We start from the raw sequence: 17,279 nt of genomic DNA, 5'->3' as shown, positions 1-17,279 counted from the left end.
TATTTGAACATTTCAGAAAAGGCATTCACTTATAGAATCTATTTATTGATTTCTCTGAGCTTTTTTAAAAACGCCAAATTTATGTTATATACGTATTTTTTTTCAACTTGAAATTGCTATCAATACAACACTTGAATAAAGAAATCCAAAATGCTTTAAAGATAGGGTAATTAAAGTGACATTGCCGTGATTGTTTGTCAGTTTGAGATCAGGACCAGGCATTTTGACTGTCGATTCGTGACCAAACCTCGGATGAGTCGAATACCCCGTATTCCTCGAACTATTGACCTGGTCCCGTGCTGCTAGCGGGGTTTTACTGTAATTAAGTTCTTACAAAACAAATTTGGACATGGGTTTACTCTGGGTTTGATTTAATTATTATTTACCGGGTATATTTTACATCTTTTAAAATGGACAGAGCTATTTCAGGATATACAAAGTACATGTTTGAAGAGATAAAGTTAGAGAATACCAAGAATGACATAAGGACAGTACTTTGCAACTGCACATGTGGGTTTTGAACTTAGACCCTACTTATCCTCTACTGCCACTACCATGAAAATAAATGAAACATTTGCAAGGAATAGAATTTTTTTTCTCTACTCCACTTCAATATATATGTAAAGTCAATTTAATATACATGTAACGATTTACTCTCCTTCAACTCAAATATAGGTGTACAGTTTTCATTTGTTTACCTGAAGTACACAGCACCTTCCTGTCTACAATAGGTGGGTAGATGTACACACTCTGGGCAAACTCAAAGGTGTAGTGGACATCATTACGGTCTAGGTAAGCTGGAGGTATATAGCAACATGTGACTTGGGGTGATCTCGGGGACCTGCAATAGCAGCCTGACACCTTTCTCGATAATGATCTTTTTCTATTTGAGCTGATGAAATGTTGTTAGCTAAGTCTGTAGTGGCCTCCATCTTGTCTGTCTCTATGAAAGCCTAGAATGTTCAAAAATCCTGTCAAAACTTATTACTACTTTAAAATATTTCATTTCAGCTAGTTGATTAATTTAGACACAAAAAGTATCACTGCTTAAAACATAACTTTTATATTTTAATTTGTTATTTCATTTCATAGGATTTCTTTAGTTTATACATTGTATCTGTATCACAAGGAAGTAGATGTATTATGACATTATAAATATCTATCCATAGCAATAATTATCATACCTTCTGTATGCGATTCCTGAAGGATTCACATCAGTCTTATAAGACATAAATTGAATGTGAGAGAGACACTGATGCCAAATTTCTCCTGAATGTCATCTCGGAAAGACATCTATTTCCTATTTCACTGTTGAAGATAAAAAAAAAAAATCCCTCATTTTGTGTTTGAGAGTCATGATTGTGTGAAACTAAATAGAATAATAAATTTGAATTATTATTCTAAAGCTTAAACAATTAAATTTTAAGAAATTGTGATCCAGCCATCGAGTAAACAAAAGCCGGAAGTGTAATGATGTTAAGGATGATATATAGTAATAGAATTTATTATTATATATGGTATAGGGCATCCTCGATAATTCAGCGGTTCCAGTCATCTCTCTATACCCCAAGACAATATTATAGTAAAAACTGGACACAACAGAACAGAACAGGTATTTTAGTCGTTTGATGTACTTCAAAACAGCCGTATAACAGTACCTTATAGTTGACTATGTAGCTTTGAAGTTGGGCGTTGCTTTTTCTGTAGTCTTCAAAGGAAATCTTTGCATTGCCTGTGATTGGTTCAGAGTTTTCTCTCTAGACTGCCTTCAATGTTACTATGAGATAGTCCAGGGGTGTAGAGATTGTAAGAGATCGGAACCCCTTGAGTATAGAGGATGGGTATTGGGTGACGTTTATTCATTATGGGTTTTAGTTTTAATAGATACCAAATATAAGGTTTAGCTAAATACTTAACAAACTCTGGTGTACTTCTTATGAACAGATATATAAGTATCACTACCAGGTAGATAGCTATCTCGTCCACGTGGGGCAGCAGGCTGAGGCATTCCCATTTCATCGGCATACCTAATGGATGAAATAATCTTAAGATAAATTTTGTAATTTAGAAGTTAAATGACAAGTAATTGTTAATGAAATAGTATATGATCTGTAATATAATTTGCTACAGTGTATTATAAAATTAAAATTAATGATTCAGAGCATTTCATTAGACCTGTAGAGTATTTGAATATATTTCTACTTTTCACAATGTCAAGTACAGTCATCTACGAATACTGTAGTCTATAGGAGGACTTTGAGTTATAACTATAAATTACATCATGTGCATAAATACACTGTACATACCTTGAAATAAACTGTACTACTTGTTGTACATGATCATATGTTACAGCATTCTTGGGCTTTTTCCCTGTGTTTCCATGTATCCTAGGAACCGCACCATGCTTAATAAAATGGGTTCTGATATTTTTAAGATAATGTCCATTGATGTTGTTGACGTAGAGGAAACATGACTTACAAATGATTGTGTTTTGGAACTGGTAGTCAAACCGATGTCGTTTCACATTAGGCCTAGATACACCATCCATACTCCTTGTTGTACCATACGTCTGAAACATGTCTCTGACATCTCTGTTCATACCTTGTATGTTCAGTCTATTCTCCATAATGTCAATGTATTCTAAAACTTTGCCTGGCAAAACCCCTTGTCACACTCTCGTTCCGTGTTTGTCGGTATCATCCTCAAAATCATCGCCACTAAGACATGTTTCTTGATAAGATTCAATGTCCCTTCCACTACATTACTGACGAAAAAATCCCCTTCTGTGTATGTAAAATAGGTGAGTGTATTACTGATTTACCATAGTACCGTTCGCTGTCCTCCTCACCACTTTCAATGTCGAAATCAGTCAATCTTCAAGGCATGGATGATGGTCACCGCCATCATGACTCGATAGGCTTACTTCATCATTTTAATAGTACAGTTTTCCTTAGGTTGTAGTTGGTAAAAATGGCTAAAATATTTATCTTTATCTCTTCCGCGAGCTCACTATCGCATCCAACAAACATTAAAATTTGGTGGAACAAACATGGTAATAACTTTTTCCCGTGCCTTACTATCAACACTTTTTCGTTCATGGTCACATCTCCGTAGTGAATGGTAAAGAAAACTAGCAAGTGTTGTACTGCAGGAAAAGAGTAAATCCATTCAACTTCGATATTTTCTGTTGAAATTATCTTTTTATTTAACATTAAAGGCATATGTTTATTGTTTAGAGAAAGATTAACTTAAATTATATTATGTTTAGAATAAAAATGTTTGAGGCTATATGTGTAATAAAGGCACATGTTCAGTGTGTATCTGCCGTTTTGAAGCTCACCTGGCCTTGAAGGGACGGGGGTGAATCTTTATGTCACTGGTGCGGCGACCGTCGTCTCGTCCGTCATGTCCGTCCAACCATTTCCTTTAAATCGCTTACGTCATAGAGTTCTGAATGGATTGTCATACCAAATTTTGGCCACAAACATTCTTGGGAGAAGGGGAACAGAAACTTTGTAGAAATTTTGGCTTTCGACCCCCACGGGGGCAGGAGGGGCGGGGCCGATTAGGGGAAATTAAAGGTACAATCTTATAAATCGGGGCTACTTGTCCTAGAGTTCTCCATGGATTGTGACCAAATTTGTCCGCAAACATACTTGGGAGAAGGGGAACAGAACTTGTATAATTTTTGGCTCTGACCCTAGGGGCAGGAGGGGTGGGGCACAATAGGGGAATTAGAGGTAAATATTCAAAATTCCTTCAAAAAAGAAACAATGAACCTGTATCCAGATCATTACTTGGCATTACAAGTGAGCGATACAGGCCACTCTGGGCATCTTGTTATGACGGAAGTGTGGTTTCCATTTTCGCGCGAAAATGAAAATAGTACAAATGATGTTGCGTCTGACGGAATTACCATTTTTCTCCCTTTTTATTGGCTAGAATTTATGGACCTAAATCCCAGCCAGCGGCTCATGGACTGGTGAATTTTTTATATTCGGTATTTCATACAAAAAAAATGATTCAACGAACGCAATAAAGTTTGACTTGTTCATGGTCTAACAGCCCATCGAACCTCACAGTCACTTTTACACTTCCAGAAAAAAAAATAGAAAAAAAAGTTTTGTGTTAAAAAAATTCATTGTGAATCACCAGGTATTTTAACAAAAATATTTTCTGATGTAAAACAATGTGAATGGAACTAGAGCTTCTATACAGACAATGCGAAACACTTTGAAAACTTACAGGACATTTGGTCTGGTAAAATTTTTCATTTTCACCAGACAAGATGAAACTTTACCAGACCAAAAATATTTGCTGAAAATTGTCATTTATTTTTGTTTTACTTTTGGTTGATGTGTATATGGTACAGGGAAGGTAATTTAATGAATGGAAATATAACAAGCAAAGCTATGATAACAAAATTACAATCATTTTATTGCTCAGCTGGTAGTTGATTAACCATGGATAAATTCTCTATGATTAGATTCTTCTTACAGGATTGAGAAAAGTTACGAGATTTAAAAGGGAAAGTAGTTGGAGAAACAGTTAAAAACAAGGATAAAGGTCCAAATATCTGGCTACAGAGTGATAAATTCTGATCTACTATTAATCTGGAATACATCATGATGCCATGAAATTATCTGCTTTTGACTGAAAGTCATCACAGAAATCATCGTCTATGTCCTTGTTGTCATATATACCATTATTAATGTTCACAATCCTCTGTGTCACTATCCATCTCCTCCTGATCTGTTTCCTGCCCCTGGACTTCTTCATGTCCCTCGCCTGATTGCCTCTTTCATGTCCAATGGTCTTCTTTCCTCATATTCCTGGGTTCCATCATGCACTCTCTCCTGTATGTTGTCAATGTTGCCCTTTTTTCCGGTTTATATGTTGTACGTCTACGCTGTGATGGCCCATTCACTGTTATAATGTATGAGTTTGAGGTTTTTATAATCAAACAAAATTGTATTGTTTCGATAGCCAGAACAAAACTATTTCTAAAACGTTCTATTTGTATACACAATGTTCGAAAACCTGGTGATGATAAATATTATAGAACTCAGTTAGTGTTTTTGAAGCTAGATACTTCACAAAATGTTTGATTTTTTTATAAAACCGATTTATTTTATAAATTACTACAGCTAGTCTAGTTTTAATTTCAAATACTTTCAGTCATCAAATATTAAGATAAAGATTATAAATAAATCGGCTTTTAACTTAATTTTTGCATTGTTTGTATTATGAAGTGTATCAACTGATGGTTCTTAATACATGAAACAGAAGTATTATTAATTACCTATAATACAATTTTCAAGAAGGAATTTTATTCTCCTTCCAGATGATGGAATAGTGTGTGTGCCCTGGAACTACACACCTAGGCAAAATTATTAAATCAGCAAGTTAAAATATCAACTTCAACCAGATTCGGTATTTAAATTATGCAAATGTTGTTTTTCGGAATGGCCCTAGTCTATACAGGAACTTATATGACTTCATGCAACGTTACCTGACAGAGAAATAGATTCATTACAAGTTATGAGAGAAACGCATGTTAAATGTGTAACAATAGTAAATATTCTGCCGTGGTGCAGCCAACACTAATGGGTCAACAAAATGTTGTTCCATTCTTTTATTTGTTTAACACATTAATGGTGTACCTAATTTTCGCATATCCCAGCCATCAGCAGATGAAAGTACACTTCGTCAAAGACATCCAGAAATATATGAACAACATATGTACAACAAGCATCATCGGCAATGCGCACAAAACGCCTAAAACATTAATCAGAAAGATATGAGACTCAAAGAACAGATGTCACGGAAAAAAGCAAACATAACTTGTTAGAAAGGTATAACCACTTTTCGAAACAACCTTGCAGATACTCAGCCTCATTCCCTAAAATTGCCCCCATTTAAATGGTGGACTTCACTAAATAAATATAATTTTCACAAGTGGATAAAAATGCAGAGTACATTTACTTGTTAAATGACCGCTGCAGGAACGGGCGTTAGTAATTGTAGCTGCCGCCCCTATTGAATGCTCGTAAAAGGTGATTAAATGAGGTACTTACCTTTTCTCTCTTCCTTACATTAAGTTGTTCTGGCTAAACGTCTACCTTGCCACCGCCCTCACTTTTGGAATTCTATTGAGCGTTCGCCCCTGTGAGGAAGGCTTTGGGTTCTTGTCCTCACTGGCCGAGACACACCAAAGTCTACAAAAAAAAGTGGTAGTTTCTTCTCATTAACATCTTCCCTAAGCCATACCAGGAGAGGGATGAATGTCAGTATAATGTGAGCTGTGATGGGGGTGTTTCATGGCTGTCGTCTCGGTGACATTTTAAGATAGAAATTTTTACATCATAATCAAACATCATTAAACAATTTCCTATTTTATAAACTTACGAGTAATTGGAAACATTCTTCTCCGTCTCTCCGACGAATGTTTCAGGATATTTGTTCCCAACTTGCTTAGCGCAGGAGGTAATATTCCCGATATGCTTCTTATGATTACTCCGTTCATGTAGTTGTAGAATAATTCGCATGTCGATATCAACAGACTAATTCAGGTCGTTTTTCGAAGTATTTCTTATGACACATCCAATTCTTCCTTTTTGTCAATTATGCGACACAAAAATTATCTCAAATACGTTTAATCGTGAATCTGTTTGTACATGTATACCTAGTGACCACGATGACGATGTTCTACCTTGGTTACTCAGGTTGTCTGTATAAAACAGTTTGTTAGCAGCACAGTTGCAGTTGAGTCAGGGACTCTTTCTGCTTACTGCTAATCTGGAGATAATAATCTTTGAAGGTCAGTATATTTGTATGTGGAATATGGTTGAACTTTTGCACGTTTTTGTGGGAAGTCGGTTAAAATATTAAGGATTCTCTTAGTCAACACGAATGGTCCCCATACATGCATGGGAAGGTTTATCATGCCATCATTGCAAACAAGGTTATTTTGATATTTATGTATACTAGGCACTTTTGTATACGTTTGGATGTTGGGAGTTAGAATTTTGCATGTGGAACATTGTTTGTTACTGTCTTTTTCACTAAATTTGTAACATATATGGACAAAGGAGGAGATTATTGTTCTTTCCAAACACACGTTTACGTATGCGAGGAAAATGTTCATGTTGTATTTTTATTTTCTCTGGAGGGAGTCAACGTACGTTGCTCTCCTCTGGATCACAGGTCTGGTTTACATTTTCGACAAAAACTGTTCAGTGTGATAATAATTTAAATCCTTGTGATTTTTAACTATAAATAGCTATTATGGGTTTACGCAAGACACATTATTTTTTTTTAACAAAACTTAAATTAATGTTGATTTTTATTTAACCATGGCACCCATTAATAATTATTCAGTAAATATCATTTACATCTTCAATGTATAGGAAACTGTATAATACTGGTGTCTACAATCACCGTACAAGTCAGGATTTCCTTTTGTAAAATCTATAAAAACAATCTGAAACTGTGCAGGTTACATGAACGTAGCCTGGAATAAGTCAATCCGCGTTATGGATAATTGACATTTACATTCCGTAATTTATCCATTCAAAGTTATTCGTTGATGTGGTGTTTAAGTGAATATTATTAATGTTACTTTACTTATTTGTTTTGAACTCAGCCTCACTGGCTTTCCAAAACGTTTTGTCTTCAGTTGTAACACGCATACTTGTGGTTATTTCCAAACTGCATACCACTGTACAACCTCCAGCCGAAAAGCGTATTGCTATATTTTGAATAAGAAAAGACTTGGTTTTGTAACAATAGAAGAAATGTTTAAAATTTTATTTTGTAAGAACCATGATCTTTCAAATAAGAAATATTGCTTGGAATCTTCGCTTCCAATGTTTACTTGCCACACGAAGCAGACTGTATTTTCTGTGTCCTGCGCTTGTCGTTTTGTGTCTAAAGGATTAAATGACTACAATCGCTAGCTGTATTCTGTTGCCATTGTGTTTACTATGTGAGATATTCTAGGGATGGGTATTATAACGTCAGTGATAGTGACCTCTGGAAGTATCGACTGATGTAACTTTGTTCTGTTAATTTCTGAACATTGTTGTGGTAATTAATCGGGGGTGATGGTTTGATCAGTTAAACATTATTCATTGTTGCACTTATCTTTTTTGTTTCTTTTATTAATTCTGGAAGTTTGCATGGCATAATATCCATCACCATATTTCATAATCCTAAGTCAATTAGTCGCTTACGGTTATAAATATAAAATTATGCTTTATGATTTAAATACCGCTCATTGTATGGTAAACTACCCACTCTATTAAACTATAACATATTGTAGAAAGGCTACACGTAGTTGATTTACGATATTAATACTGGCTTATGGGCCTTATACTGGTCATCTAATAGTTGATTTACAATTTAGTTAATGTAATTTACCTTGCCCAAATGTTTTTTCGGGTCTCTTATTCACGAAAAGAAATACTTACATGTAATAGGGCGAATACATACTTATTTTCTTTAAGACTTTATGGCATATGTACTCAACCATATACCGTCGTCCACAAGGTTCTTCCTTATTTATTAATGGCAAAAAGGCATATAAAACCGTAATAGATCGTCAATTCAAGCTGGATCTTTCCAATGTTAGTATTACATTACTAAGTATCATTAAAGCTCGGCGCATATTTACTCTCAACGTTTCAAGTTCACAAATTTTATATAAAATCAATATTATAATTGCCAAAGGGCATATAACTCCCGTTAGTTTCGATATCCAAATAAGGTTCCATTTTATAACTTGTCCTCGAGGTCTTTCAAATTTTTAGTTCCTAAATTGCAAAGTTTCATGAATCTTGAATGTTGCTTATTTATATCAAGGTTATCCGTATTCACCAAAATACGTATAACTGATAATCTAATTTTTTTGTTTGAAAAGGGCAATTAACTCAGTAAAACTAGGATTGTCAAAAGCCTCTTCTTGAGATCTATTTTAAGATGACTTCACCGCTGACAAATGGCATTTTGTCATATCAAAAAACAGGAAGCAGACGATTTAGTATTTTTCTTCAGTTAAATAATGGTTACTTACTTTTACACCGTCTTCCACCCATTGATAAGTTTGAGTTTCTAATTTTAACTTCAAGTTGTGAAAAAAAGAAAAAAAATAATTAATTGCATTCCCGAAAAAAAAATCCGTGGCACCTTTATCCCTATGATGGAATGAAGTTACTGGTTGCGCATGCCACACATGTTTAATGTAACCTAAGTCTACATACAATAGTGTCATTAAGATCGGGTTTTTATACTTTACTTAAGTGTATCGTGTCTACAGGGTCCAATAATATTTATAAGCGCAAAGGGCAATAACCTCTTGAGGATTTATAGTTTATTTTAATTCACACTGATTTTTCATAATCTAGTTCCGAGATTTTTCAATGAATGTCCTACACACAATGTTTCATTAAGCTCGATTCATATTTACTCACGTTCAGAATGTTCAAATAAATTGTTAGTACAAAGGGCAATATACTCCGTAAATTTACAATTGAATCACGCTGTTTTTCGAACTCATCCGAGATCTTGCCAATGCGAGTCCACATACAAAGTTTCATCAAGATTATGTTTATAGTTTTACTCAAGTTATCGCGTTCAAAGGTCCAATTAATATTGCAAAGGGCAATAACTCTGTAAATAACAGTCGAATCAACGTTAATTTTTGACTTTGTCAGAGATCCTTTCAATGTTAGTAATACATACAAAGTTTTATTAAGCTCGGTTTATATTTACTCAAGTAATCTCGTTTACAAGGAAATTTTAAAAAAAATGTGTTGTATGGCAGTGGTTACAACTCATTTACATATAAATAAATGTAATCATCAAACGTATACCTTTCGTTTTTGGAAGGGAGGTAACTCGTACAGAAAGCCTCTCAGGGTGGGGCTAACCCTCTCTCACTCATTTAAGGCAATATTTTATAATGAAATTTTGAATCGAAAAGGAGGAATTTCTTAAAAAAAGAAATTTAAAGTGGAGGGAGGGGGATCACTAGATTTTTCAAGTATTTACAAAATTTGACTGTTGTGAATAAACATTCAATATATAATTTAATAAAGAAAAAATGATATATTGGAGACGTTTTTTTTAGTGAACAGTTTTTTAAATCGACATAAAAACGCCAACAGCCTTGATTTAGAAATATCTGGTGTAAAATAAGGAATATGAAGGTTCGTTTTCTTAACAACATGGGTCATTTTGGTTTTTGGTAATTGAATACAAAAAAGATAAGATCTTTTAAATTAGTTCTTTTCAATAACTGATCTATATATCTACTTTCAATGTCATATTGGTCAAATAAACCATACTCAGGGTTTATTCGGCCGGACTGTACAGATACATATCCGATATATTTCCAAGGAAGAAAAGCAATCGAGAAAGTTTTGTTTGCAAATCACATTATAATGAAATGCTTGCAACAGAATGAAAAAAATGTTTGTATTTAATAATTATTTAGTACATGTGTAGCGGAGTTGAACTATGCCAATCATTGATGGCCTGCTAGCTCAGTCGATAAAGCATCCATAATGTCCACAGGGTTCAGGATTAGAATATTTCTGTTTAAATAATGAATCATTATCTTAAAATATTTATGTTTACAGAGCATGCATTAATCTAAAAAAGCAAATTCCATACTTCGAACAAATTTTAAACTTGATATGCGTCATACAAGTACACCTACCCTACTATAATTCTTGTTCAACATAATTTAAAAAGACTACACTTCGTACGCGGGTAAAACATGTATTGAAAACGGCATTCATAGTTCGAACAAATTCTGTTACATCAGACTGATTGACAATACGTATTGTAGCAATTTCACATATTGATATGAAACGGTGTATCGATTTCCAAATCTCGCCAAAAGTACATTCTATGTAAAACCATACACATTGTCAAATATTTATATGTTGACAACTTCACTTTATAAACATTTTATACCTGCGAATCTAGAACGCGGTTTGAAACACTGAATCGAGAAATAACAAGCATTAACTTATCTGAAATAGGTGTGAACATTGGTTCAATTAAACTATTTATGTTCCTCCAACTTTAAAAATAAATCAATACAGATTAGACATTGAAAATGGCCACCATAGGTGACATATATTTATTATCATGAAGAATTAAAACAATAACATTACGACATCACAACAAATCGTTTTTTTACACTCAAAAAGTATTTTGAAACTACTACATTACCAAACATTATTACAAAACAGCCCTAGTGGGGTTGTAAAAATCCGCCACAAAAGTGTGTATCTGCAACACAGACAATACACTTTCCCCACTAAGGCGAAAAGAAAAATTAGAATTACATTCAAAAAAAACATAACCCTGCTATTTTGCAGGCATAATAATGTAAATTCTAAACTACTAGAAAGCCTATAGTGTAGGGGAGTATACCTGTGGAGACATAGATTGTGTGTCAGGGAATACATACATCATTCTGTGTACCAAAGAACACATGAGAATTCTACATGACACGTATCTCCAATTATCTAAAGAGCACCCCTACAGGAAGACTTTAAGATATACCAAAGCAATCAGAAAAATGTGAAAAAAAACGATTCTCGATTCAATAAGTGATTAACCACTGCCTAAAGGAACATGAATGTTTTGCATAATGTATATTGACTAAATGCTAAAGTGAACACCGGCTCAAGCAAGTACCCACTTCAACAAAATGTTAATTACACCAAACATCATCACAATACATGTTTAAACTTATTTTGAGTCGGAGAACAAATGCTCATATACACTGAGTAGACAATTAAACTCAATAAAAACTTTAAACATAATATTTAACTCAATAAAAAACTACTAAAACTAATATTAAGAAACATATCAAAGATAACAATGAGACAAAATTGACCTAAGTTTGGATGTCTTAATGTCCCATATTGTAAAAGTGTATTCTGCCGACCAATACCTAAAAGACTACCTGGCACAAGCAAGTGTCTTCCTTTAATGGCTGAGCAAGTTCCATTTCAACAAAATTAAAAAGCTAAGAACCTATACACTAAATAATCATTAATGTACATACATAAAAATGTTCAAGAGACTTAATCCCTTTAAAAAATGAAAAACATCAGCGCCTGCTAGACTTGTGAGTAAGCATATAACACATATATACAAACGTTATGATTCTGGTTGTAGCAACATTATTATAAGCATGTCACGATATACGACGCTGTATCGATGATAGACTACAATTCCCACCTTATTCCCTATGCAAAGATACCTTTGGATTATGAAATACTAGAATATAAATGTCTGTCCAGCCTGACAGGGAGAGATATTGCATCATAATGGATTACGATAACGATTAATATCGGTGTTCTTCATTGATTTAATACTTGGGCCACTTTTAGTTAGCTATATTACATAAAAGATGACTATCCAAAGTGTATGAAGTAGATACTCAATTTTTAAAGGACTTTTTCAGTTTTCCATATGTGAACAGAATTAGATTTTGCTATTTGTTGAATTTGAGAAGAAGATGTGTGAAGTTAAATAGGTTACATAATTTATAACCTGTAATTTGGACCCTTTTGGTCCTACCCCTGGGAAATTTGTCAATGAAGTTCAACCGCCAATCTTACACTTTTTAATTCTGACATTTTGACTTATTTCCCATAATCAAATTCTCAAAAATATGTTTTTCATATATAAACGTGACCCCCACTCACCAATGAAAACGAAAGATTCCAGAGTAATATAATTAATATTTGTTGAAAAGGACATTAAGACCTTTCCATCTATGGAGAGTATTAGATTCTATCATTTCTGGATTTTTCAGGAGTTTTCGCCAATAGCCCCACTCATCGGCCTCTGGAAAGTCTCATAAACTGATAAAAGGAATTCTGAAATTAACTCATTCTGACATTTAAAACTATTATTACAAATGACCAAGTAATGCTCAAAACTGTGTTTTTTTCCCACCTTAACTATGGTAAACTTGACCCCTCCTTCCAGGGGAAAATGCGAGACCTCCAAGATCATACATATAATTCACAATTTTCGTAGAGTAAAAAATCATGGACGCTTCACGCAATGCAGTGAGAGCGGTTTTGGGGGGATTTGCTCATGATATATTGGTCCCGCTTCCAGATCCCCGGGATGATTTTAGATACAGGGGTAAGGTTAATAATGATAATCCATGGGTTAAACTTACTTACAGTGACCATACGTAGAGAGGGGTGTCCATATTTCGTTTTTTTTTTACTTCGCATTTTATCCATGGGACTAATTTTTTTTATTGTTTACGTAAGTGATGTGATTAAGAGTTTATATGAAAGTTTCCGTTATATTCTTACAAAAATGTTAATTGCTGATAAAGCATAGATAGATCTACAGTCCGTACATGTACCATATTTGTATTTGTTAAAAACAAATTGGACACCATATGTTTTAGAACAGTCGTGATCGATTGATTTATGGTTTTCCCATAAGACTATCGATTATGAATGGTAATAGACGATTATCAAAATGAGGAGATGTCCTTGCTATTGTAGATACTTTATAGAATCTGTATGTAACTTTGTAATAGTACGAATATATTAATACAGTTATTGTACTAACGTGACGCTACCCAATGTGGAACGCTACAGAGCCCAAAATATGGAACACTTTTAAAATACATGTAGTGAAGTATGTGATACAGATTGTTTCAGTTTACAATATAAACCTTAACAATAACTGTCCTGAACAGAAATTCAAGGTGCTGACTAATAACTGTGTGACGATTTTCATATGAAATTTTCTTTCCAGTTGCCTATTATCTGTATTAATGAAATTTTAAAAAATCCGGGAAACGACGTCGGTGCGACAACCATAAAAACATATATTTTAAAATAAGACAAGAGGCCCCATGGGCCATTACGGTCACCTGGGTTAGAATATATAATGAAACAAATAAAAGACATATAAACACTATATACTGGGCCCCTGAAGTTGGTTCAGCTGATTTGTAAAATTTGACTTTTTAGACTATGAAGTGTTATTTGCTTCCATCAAACCTGTGAACTTAGAAGCATTTTTTTTTTGAAATTTTCTAATCATTTTGACCCTGTTTTGTCCCGCCCCTAGGGGTCAGCGAGGACTGATATGGATATTAAACTTCTATTTATCTCCGGCTAATAATTAACATCTAATCAAGTTTAACCCATATCCTATGACAATTGAGTCAAAAAATGTTCATAAATTGTGTTTTTCCCTATATAATACTAAAGAAAATTTAATGCATCCCCAGGGAGTAACGTGAGACCCAGGTGATATAATTCACAATTTCATAAAACACCTCAAGACCTTTCCATCTACAAAGATTATTCTTATTCTACTAATTCCAGGTTTTAGAAGGAGATTTTTGAAATTTTAGCATATTTTGACCCCTTTTGGCCCACTCCTCTGCCCCCGGGGGTCAGTCAGGACCACTATGCATCACGATTTTAAAATCGCTATCATAGCTAATAATTGTAAACCAAGTTTGACTCCTTTTTAACTCTGAAAATTGAGCTGGTGCTTTCCCCTATGAAAAACTATAGTAAACTTAACCACCTCCCCAGAGAGAAACGTGAGACCTAAGGGTCAGTCCATAATAATTCAAAATTATTGTAAAGACCTTCTCAATCTATGAAGAGTATTTGATTCTTTCATTTCCATAATTTCAGAAGACATTATTGAAATTTTAGTCAATTTGACCCCGCCCCTAAGGCCCCTAGGGTCAGTCATAGATTAAAATTTGTTTAATATGATTTTAAATGGTCATTCCATACTGATAATTCTGACATTTGAATTTTTTCCTATTGCCAAAAATGACCAAATAATTCTCAAAAATGTGTTTTTCCATCCTATATAAACTATAGTAAACTTAACACCATCCACAGGGGGAAACGAGAGACCCGAGGGTAATATAATTCACAATTTTTGTAAAAAGACCTTAAGACCTTTCACTCCTAAGAATGTATTTGATTCTACCAGTTTCCAGAATTTCAGAAGAAGATATTTGAAATTTTAGCTCGTATTTGACCCCTTTTTGACCCCACGCCCCTAAGGCCCCATCGGGGTCAGTCATGGAAATTTGTTACTTTGATTCAATGCCATCTCATGCTGATAAATCTGACAAAGTTTGACTCATTTCCTATTACAAATGATTGAATAATACTCAAAAATGTGTTTCCCTACATAAACTATAGTAAACTCCTCACCACCGTCGTGTGACGATAAACTTTTTTACATTTTTAGACTTCTTCTCCAAAACCTTCTAAGACACTAAGATAAATCCAAATTGTGAATTATTATTGTCCCCATCCCCCATGGGGCTGTGGGAGGGGCCAAAATTGACTAAAATTTAAAAAATCTTCTTCTCTACTCACTCACAAATAAGGTAGAATCAAATACTATTCATAGATTGAAAGGTCTTAAGGTCCTTTACAAAAATTGTGAATAATGTGACCCTGGGTCCCTCTTTTCCGCCTTGGGAGGGGGTTAAGTTAGACTGCGGTATATTTTTCCGACTATTTGTTTCTTGAATATATTATAGAAATATTATTTGCAGTAGTGGTTGTCCTCCCATTCCCTTAATGCTGAGCAGTAGCAGATATTACCATTTTTAAAGGCTGTGGTGTGTCTCGGCCAGCGGACAAACAGAACATACCAGCACAGGGGCGTGCACTCGACAGAGGGTGGTGTCAAGTGAGACGTAAGGATAGGAAAAAGATAAGATTCTAAATTTAGTCGCTCTTTACGATATCGAGTGACACAGGCAGAGTTGCTTTGTTTGTTTGATTTATTAAACGTCCATGGTATGTATGTTCTTATTAACACAAAAAGTATTATAACACAATTTATTTTGCCTTTGATGAATCCGTAATAAGTACTTCATTTCAGGTATGACATAGTGCCATAGACTTTTTTGGGACGTATTTACGTATTTTGATAAGTTTGTCTGATCAGAAGCTCAAAGGTGGTAGGTAACGGTATAAAGTATGAAAGAAAATACTAATTCGTCTGCTCCTGCTTTTTATAGAATACTTGTCAGCGGTGGAGCATCATTAGATTTACAGGTCTATGTATTAAACATGAGTTTGTTTCTAATCTGGCACGCTCTCCAGCCACCGCTCACATTGTTAGCGTTCTGCCGATCAGCATGGCCTACTTTTAGTTTTTTTGGTACATCCCGCCTTCGGCTCTGCCGTCTTGCCGAAAGGGTTAATTGCTCTGTTAAATATTTGTCTTCTCTCATTGTCCCGTTTTACTGTTCGTGTAATATTATGTAATAGTGTTCGTTTTGTGTGTCTTGATAAAGCGGCAGATCGCCTTGAAAATTTGACAATAGTTTTTGTCCACACGGTAAGAGTTACTTCTTTGTCCCACATTTCTAATTTGGCGAGACATATTTAGTCGATTGTTCTTTTTTATATCTCGGGTCATGTGAACTAGTATATAAAACACAACCTGAAATGTGATAACACACTTGACGATAATACCATTAAATGTTCATATACATGATAATTATACATGTAATAAATTAAGCATCCGTTGCCTTTAACGGTAACAATCCAATTTATATACCGATTACACAGCAGATGACATGTACTCATCACTGAATGACCGTTTGTGTTAAATTGTTTTACATTCCACTTGAAGCCGTTCTCGAGAGAGAGAAACAAAAAAAATGGAGCATGAACACATGTTTTACATGTCCTTGCGAGGCGCTGGGAATGAGCATCTGATAGATGTATGATATAGTGTCTATAAAAGGCTCGTCGCTGTAGCCGTCGCTATTCCTTGACAGCCATTGTTCAGCTGACGTCGTCAACATGAAGATACTCGTCTTTCTTTCGCTGGCAGCCTTTGCAGGTTATTGGTGTTTCTTCATACATTGACTGATAAGAATGATGTGCGATATTTCATATCAGGATCTTTGATTTAAAAAAGGAACATTTTTTAAATTAATATAATGTAAATAACAATATGTTTTCCTTTCGCAGAACTCACACCATTTTCCATGTTTAATTACTTGATTTTAGAACTTACACCACTCCCTTTATTACAACTTACATTTACGCTTTGTATAGCACGATATAACTGCCATCTTACCCAACACCGTGCCAATCATCCTCAATTACGAAGTAGTAGTTTTCAGATTGCCGTAGTGCGATGTATCAAAATCGATGTAGGGGGAATTTTTCGCTGAAAACCTCAGACTGTTTTTCATTCATTTTTAAATCATCAAA

General features: G+C 34.4%; 1 pseudogene; it reads right to left on the bottom strand.

Annotated features, from left to right (window-relative positions):
- Nucleotides 1-694: 694 nt before the first annotated feature.
- On the bottom strand, nt 695-3,051 carry LOC138311785 (uncharacterized; annotated as a pseudogene).
- Nucleotides 3,052-17,279: the final 14,228 nt, after the last annotated feature.

This window comes from Argopecten irradians, unplaced genomic scaffold (genome assembly GCF_041381155.1).
Source record: "Argopecten irradians isolate NY unplaced genomic scaffold, Ai_NY scaffold_0111, whole genome shotgun sequence".
In the NCBI taxonomy this organism is placed as follows: Eukaryota; Metazoa; Mollusca; class Bivalvia; order Pectinida; family Pectinidae; genus Argopecten; species Argopecten irradians.
Note: the sequence above shows the minus strand (reverse complement) of the source record. Positions and strands in the feature narration are given on the sequence as shown.